Source organism: Gavialis gangeticus, unplaced genomic scaffold (genome assembly GCF_001723915.1).
Source record: "Gavialis gangeticus isolate Ggan-Ray unplaced genomic scaffold, GavGan_comp1, whole genome shotgun sequence".
NCBI lineage: Eukaryota > Metazoa > Chordata > Crocodylia > Gavialidae > Gavialis > Gavialis gangeticus.
The window spans coordinates 92,446,620-92,454,857 of NW_017729022.1; positions in this window are offsets into that span (position 1 = coordinate 92,446,620).

The following is an 8,238-nucleotide window of genomic DNA, read 5'->3' on the forward strand; positions in this document are numbered from 1 at the left end:
ACACCTGCATCCATTGCCTTTGTGACCTGATCATAAAAGGCAATCAGGTTGGTCTGACATGACCTGCCCCTAATGAAACTGTGCTGGTTGCCCTTGAGCATCATCCCTGAAGCCGGCCCATCACAGATGTGCTCCTTGAGAATCTTCTCAAAGAGTTTCCCAAGGATAGAGGTAAGACTGACGGGCCTATAGTTGCCCGGGTCCTCTCTCTTCCCTTTTTTGAAGATGGGGACCAAGTTAGCTATCTTCCAGTCATCTGGCACCTGGCCTGAGCACCACGAGCTCTCGTAAGGCCGTGCCAAGGGCCCTGCAATAACCCCAGCTAGCTCCCTCAACACCCTGGGGTGGAGAGCATCTGGACCCACCGACTTGAACACGTCCAGCCCCTCCAGAAGCTCTCTAACCCAGTCCTCCACAACCTGAGGTCTGGAGGCATGTGGACGACAATGACAATTTATTTTTCCAGGTGATCACTCTTTGGGTTGTCGATGTGTGTTCTCACATTCCAGGTTCCAAAGTTTAGCTTTTTCTTATTTCAACCACAGGAATGGTGATCCTGCTGGGTGCAGTTTCCCAGCCAGGAGAGATGGGACAGGCTATTTTTGGGGCACCTTTTTTAGCCCTTCCCCATCAGGGTGAGCAGAGGGTATTTAAAAAGGACTGCTTAGTCACAGATGCAGCAGCCGAAGGACACCCCTGTCCTGACACAGGTGCCCCATGACCATTGTGCATCTGCCGCTTGTGTGCAGATTCTTGGCTTGGGAGCCTTCAGGTATCACGTCCCTGCCCCCATCACCAATCCTCCATTGCCATAGGAGTTTTGGACCTGATGGAAGCCTGCGTGTGGCATGTTTAGTGTGGGGACTCAGGTGCTCAGTTGAATCCACACGGTCTTGGTGGTTGGGTTCAGTGGCAAGGCACCTGGGATCACTTCTCCATTGCAGCCTTCTTCTGCCTTAACAGCCACTGGGGTCACAGCCTTCCTCTGCCTGCTCCTCTGCCATTGAGGCCTCCTTGGATCATTCTTTGTCTGGAACCCCTCCTCAACCTTGCTGGCATGGGTGGCCCTCCCAGGAGTGTGAGCTCCAGATGGCATTGATCTTGGGATCATTGGAACATTAATTCTCCAAGGATCATCACCTTGTCATGGTGGAGAGGCTTGTGTTAAGTATAATTAAGGAAGTGGTGGACATGTTGTTAAGAACAAGCTGCATTTCAATTGGGAAGATGAAGATGTTGACCAGATATTCACATGAAGAATAATAATTAAAAAGAGCATTGCATGGGGAAAGGCAAAACAAGCACAAGAAAAAAGATCCGCATGCACTCATCACATATTTATGGATTTCAACAAAGCATTTGACTACTTCCACTGCAGTTAACTCTGGACCTCCTTAAAGTATTTTATAGTATACTTCTTCCACACTGCCAAGAAAAAAGAAAAGTATGAAGCATTTAGCTCAAGCTGCAGCCTGCTCAGTTATAGTAACCCTAACCTTGAGCAAACAGTCCACCACAGTATCAAACAAGAATGCATTCTCTCATTTTGTTATAGCTGGCATTTTCATTAACCTCAGGGATGAAAAAAGAGATGGCTATAACATAGATATTGTGCAATTTAGCAGCAGTGCAGTAAAAGATTTAGATTCTGTTGATGACATGGCTCTTCTGTGTGTCAGGTCAACTAAAAAAGGAAGCCTAAAAACCTGTTTCAGCATTCCAAAAAAGAAGATACTAGATTGTTAATCCAAAAACCAGGAAGCAAAACCGAAGATATTAGATTCTTGAAATATTATTTGAATATTTAGGGTCTGGTCTTGTACTTGGCTTTCTTCTTGTGACAGCATTATGAGGTACAAAGCACCAAGAACCTTTCAGATCCACTCTGAAGGAAAAAGGTTGCCCAAAATGGTACTTTCTTAGCTAGGAAATATACTCAGATGCAAGCTTTCAAGATGTACAATGGCCTATATATTGCTATTTCCAGATTATGAGTCTTGGACAAATTACTTTATTTCATTTGTTTAAACTGCACAAGGAGAACCAGGAAAACTTAAAACCCTAATGGCTGAAAGTCAGTGGACTATCTGTAAATCTCTGCTTGAACATAACTAATACTGCAGCAACCAACGCTGGTTACTTCTTTCTCCGAGACCCTCATTCCATCTGAAATATTTAGAGAGATTCAGGTGACCTTTCATGTTAGATGAATCAACTGCTTAGCACTGGGACAGAGGAGTTTTGAAGCAGCAGCCCAGCCAGGTGGTGGGAGGCAGGGGAGAACCAGGGCTGTACTCCCAGCAGCTCTGCAACACCTCCATGTGGCTCAGCCTGGCAAGGAGAACAGCCCTGGCACTCCCTGCCTTCCGCCATTAGGATGCGCACCCTGGGGCTGGCGGAGTCAATCAGAGCTCAGTACCAGCCTGCTTCCCAACACTGGGCTGTGCTCCAATTGGCTCCACCAGTCCCATGGAGCTTAGCCCAGTGGTGGGAGGCAGGTATAGCCAGGGCTGTGCTTCACCTCCTGCCACTGGGGTGAGTTTCATGGGGCTGCAAGCTGCTGGGAACCCAGCCTGGTGGAGGCAGGTGCAGTGCAGCCCCCAGGGTGCACCCTGCCTGCTGCACCGGGCTTCAAGCCCTGGGAACCCTGCCCAGTGCAGGTGGGCATGTGCCATGCCTGCCTGCACCAGGCTGGGTTCCCAGCCTCTTGAAGCCCAGCAGGTGGGGCACAGCCCAGGAGCTGCACTGTGCTGTTCCTGCCTACACTGGGCTGGGTTCCCAGCTACTTGAAGCCCGGTGCAGCCACTTGGAACCCGATCGCAGTGCTGGGGAGGGGAACTGAGCCGGGTGGGGTTCCCTTCCCCAGCCCGATTGAAACGTTGAAACAGTGAAACCGTTTTGGCAAAATGGAATGGAACAGTGCTTTCAAAATGAAACAAAACTTGAAACGAAACACTATTCCATCAAAACAGGTGTTGATGGAACACTGCTGTTTCATACAGTCCTACTAGGGACAGAAATTGCACATAAACTGGTATAAGTGATGGGAAACTGGTTCTAATCTGTAACACAGCAGAGGTTCAGTGCACACAAACCACTTTCAAAATGGCCAAAACTGGTTTAAGATAAACCTGGATGGATGTAGTATCTGACTTAACTGACTTAGGTTAAATCAGTTTATGGAACTTCTGCCCCAGATCCCCTCCAGATTCAAGTTAACTCACAGTCCCCCAGCATCGCAGATCCTTTTGCACCTCCCCTGCAAGCCCCCTCCTCTCAGGGTGGGCAGGCTAGCCTTGGCCCACGCTGTCTGCTCCAGCCAAGCAGGGAGGCATGCCCTAGCACCCCGTTCTGACCTGAGCCACTGCTGGCATGTGGTTGCTGGCCTGAGCCACTGTTGGCATGTGGCACCCCAGAATCAAAAGTGACCGTCTGTTCACTTGCTTATCAATTCAATCTATTCAATTCAGCCTTGGGCTTTTTGACTGTACTTAGCCAAAGAAATGCTGGGGAATCTTTAAACACCATCAAACAGTATACCTTTTCAAGACTGTCTTAACCAGGAAACATGATAGAAACATGCTTTTTAAAATGAAAGCTGCAATTGGAGATGATGTTTTCAGCCCCCACAATTCAGGATTAGAGGCTCCAGAGAGCCCAAAGGCCAACTCTGTCAGGCGTGCACAGATTAGACCCCACCATATCACTCTGAATCTTAATCCTGTTCTAACATGTTCTTGCTGTGCAGAACAAAATTAGATCTTTTTTCACTACCAATTGTTTCCCCAGAGGAGCTCAATGACCTTCCTATGACCTGTCCATTCACATAACTTGGCTCTGCACAAACATCTGCTCATGATTACAGTAGTAGAGTTATTCACGCTGTCTTTCTTGACAGTAACAAATATCAGCTCTTTCAACCCTGACTGCATTTTTGGTGAATGGCTTCCTGGTTTTATTGTGAAATGACATTTAAATCTCATTTTGTGCCTCACTTCTTTCTTCTTCATAATAGAACGTTGCCTTGTATACCATATTCTAGATTTTATCCAGTATAGTTTTCATCAGTCCCCTTTAGGGAAAAGGCATAGAAACCATTGCTTTTGGCCTGATTATTATAAATACAGTCTCGCTACAAAATGAATTACTAAATGTGTAGCTTAGCTATACAATTTGGAACTGGTTGATGCTGGTTGAGTTTCAGGTTGCTCTTTTTCTATTTGACATGACTGAAGATTCCTGTTTGACCAAGTTAAGGGAGAGTAAGGCAGTGATTTTTTTTTTTCAACAGCATCTAACTCCTGTAAATTACACGTCATAGTTAAATTAATGTAAATTCCAATGCAGTTCACCCAAACAATTTAAATTCACTGTGTGTTTTGAGGCCTAATTGGTATAGGTTCCTTTGACAATCTTGTCTCATTGAACAAAGTTCCCTTTAATATCCCTTGTTTCCCTTCGCTCATTGCCTCTCGTCATAAAACCTGTCGATGATAAACTATTTTTTTGAATAAACTAAGGGTCTTCTGTGGCTGTGCTGAGTATTGGCCCTTTTGTTCAGCTTCTGAGGAAGTAGTCTGCCAAGGTTTGGTATGATGATTTTAAATACCAGACAATGATCATTTGTGGTAGTAGATTTAGGCAAGGAAAAAAACCTCATTTGGAACCTTTTGTATGAGAGAATTGCAGAAGTTCATCCTGACTGTGATCTTGCAATGCTCTCAGTTCCTTCTAGGGTGTGCTGAGCACCTTCCAGGGTTGTAGGCTTTCCTTTTTTTCTGCTTAAAGTTTTTTTTCAAACATATGGCGTCTGGTAACTTAGTGTTTTTGGGTTTTGACCTCAATCTTCAGTCTAGGTCTTTTGAGACTTTTGATCATTCCCTCTTCTGTGATCTTCTGTCTTCCTTTTTTTTTTTTCATGGACCCATTTTCTCTTTATTCTCCTCTTACCTTCTAAGTCAGTCTTTCAGTGAGATCTTTGATTTCTCCACCTCCCTCCCTTGAGCCCTGCAGGGCTCTCATATTGATTCTATTTTCTTCTTCCATACCTGCTTTAAATTTTACTATCACTTCTTTGTTGATGGCTCACAAATATACCTCTTCTTCCCTACCCTAGCTTTATATCACAAGCATAAACTCTATACAAGCAAATCACTGATACTTCTTTCCCTTCCAAATCCTGCCTTCTACTTTTTTTTTTTCTTCATTACTGTAGATATTATTACCTTCTTCTAATTGACTTGATTTTGCAACTGTGTTTTGAGATAGATATAGATAGCCTTTCCTCCTGTTAGCAAAGTCAGGTTGTTACCAAGTTGTATTACTTCCACATCTATATCTATATATATAACCCTCTCCTACCAAAGAAAAACTCTCTCCTAACCTTTCTGAATAAGTTACTAAAAAACTAGTAATTTTTTCTCCATAGCCTTCATAATTCCTTTTTGAGCTTTCTGTTTTGTTGAAAAAACCAAAGGTTTAAAATTCTTTCTCACCCAGAAATCAGACTGCATGACTGTAATCCTCAAATCCTATCAGTTGCATTCTCTTTCTCTATACCAGCAGATTTAAACATCTCTTTCTCAGCTGGTATACTGCCCAATTCTGCCTTGGCTCTTAATTTTGTTTTCTTAGTCACTGATATCACCCCATTCTAATATTTCTCTGTCCTTTCATCCACAGAATAATCCTTCAGATCCAGTGTGTCAGGTTTGTACCTTCTCTTTCTTTGTTGCTCTCAAAAGATTCTTTACTGAAGCCTACAAAACATAAGCACTGGTGTCAAATACCTTCTCTACTTCAGAATTGTGCGTGACTGGGAAGTTTACTTACTTGAATGCAAGATAAGTGTTTTTCCCCCAGTCAGCATGGGGGTGGGAGGGGAGGAGAGAAGCCCCTTGTCTTAAATTCGCATACAAGGAAACCTCATTAAATAAACTGTCTGCCAAAAGCAGTACGTGCTCAGTCATGGAAATCAAATATGAATTTGATTTAAGTATAGCCAATACTGAGCATGACTATAAAACACATGACCCATAATGGGGAAAACATACTAATGAGAAATGTTATTTACTTTTTTTCTTTTTTGTAGCCCTCTTTTTTGGTAGAAAATGGACAGTAGCTTCCTCAGTGATCACCAGCCCTGGAGGTACTGCAATATCATGCTGACACTTGGAGAAGCTGGAAGCAGTTCTGACACCTTCCCCTGGTGCCAAAAAATGCTGAATGGAGCCTTCCCAGGAAGATAGGAAAGTATAGCCCATTTGAATAAGATAAACATTGCACACAGTCCCCTCATTGTTGACTCTCTTTTTTAAGTCATGGTGAACCACTACATTAAATACGTGTTGACTTCCTCTTCTCTTCCACAGCTGAGCTGTGTCTTTCTTTCCCATTTCCAATGTTTCCTGTTGTTTCATCATCCTTAAATGTCTGCCAAACATCACCAAATGTGGCCCTAAACAGTTCATCCAGAATCCTTCTGTCCACTGACGCCTGAGATGGGCTGTGCACCCCCTGGAAGCACCAGCCATGAGACCTTCCCCCCACCCCGGTTGGTGATCGGCTGCTGGGGGACTCACCCCTCCCACCCCCCGGTGAGTGATCTGATGCCCCCCAGACTCTGGAGGCACCAGTCACTCATGCTTCTGTCACTCCCTTTCTCAGACTGTTACATATGATTAGTGTGGTCCTGCCCTCCATGAGGTGGAACAGACCCAGATTGGCCTGTTCCTCACCTGCATATAAATTTTTGAAGCATCTCAGGACTCCTGACAAGAACACTGAGTTTCAGTCACAAGTGCGTGTGTGCGCGTGCGGGAGGGCTAATTAGCACATGGATCTTTTGTGGGGTGGGGTTATCTGAAGGATGAACACATACTGGACAGAGCTGCACTATGGGCTCGTCATGGTTTGAAATGCTGTTGGCTCTGCTGTAGCGTGGCTCAATGAACTATATGGTAAATCATGAGCCTTTTGGCTTTGGACTAGTATCATGCACAGTTTGAACTATATATGTAGGTACAAAAGTGGTCCTTAAAAGCTTGTTTTTGGAGTACTGGTATCTCTTACTAGCCATCATTTTTTCACTATGCCTGTCACGTAAAATGTGCTGGGGCTCCCCTCAGAAAGACGTGATGTGCCAAAGTCTCACCACTTTCTTATGGTGGAGAAACTGTTCTGTAACTTTTGGGGGAAAACTGCTAAAACCCACAACTTTGTTAATAAAGAAGCAGAGTCCAAATTTCCCTCTAGCAAGTCTCTGAGTCACAGATCAGATAGCCATCTCCCTTTTGGGCAATGGATTATTCCTGAATGCAGTGTGGGCTAACAGGAACCCTCCAACCACACTGTTCCTGAGCCTGTATCCCAGCCATGTGCTCCAACTCTAGGTTTGCTGTGTTACCCGGCAACAGTAATATGTACCCAAGTGCTCTTCTGAAACGGCATCTTGAAATAGCAGAGAAAGTTGGCAAGTAGGGCAGGAATTTCCTGCCAGTGTTTTAACCAAGCTAAGCCTTTTTGCCTGACTGTGCTCTAGCTGATTAGGTCTCCAGGCTTCAGTGCTAGCCTTTATTACATGGTGGTGGTTTGGTGGAGCAGGGCTTTTCTCGGGTATGCCAGTGGTGCATGTATTTCCTAATCTGTAAAGCATATTCTTCTTAACTAACAATTTATAAATATCATTAATAATGGTTAGGTGCCTCCACCATGTTGTGATAATGTAATTTTGTGATGGCATCTTTGCTTTTAATATATCAAAAGCTTTTTTCCTTAGTACTGTTTCTTACTGTTTAGAATTTAGTTGTTTGATATGAAACTTAAAATTCACTAGACTATTTCAATGCATAATGTGATTTATGAAAATAGAAGATTTTACATGTGTAGGGAGAAGAGCCAAAATGGGTATAATTAGAACTAGCCCAGGCTACAGAGATTGTTCTGAACTTTTCGAATGATATTTGAATTGGAGATTTTGGTTTGATACAAGGGGAAGACCTGAGGTTAGTTCAGGTATAGTTTGAAGCAAGATGCTGAGATTTGGCTTTCTATGTATACAAACCAATGGGTCTAATTATTTAGCACCTATTATTTTAATGACTCATAATATACCCAGAGCAGCATCTTGATTAGGGACCTTCTTCTAACATTCTTGGCTGGTGTAATAGGCCTCAAGGTGGGATTTAAAGGTGGCAGATGGATTAAGCTGTTTCTAAGAAACTCCAGAAGGGCCCTGTG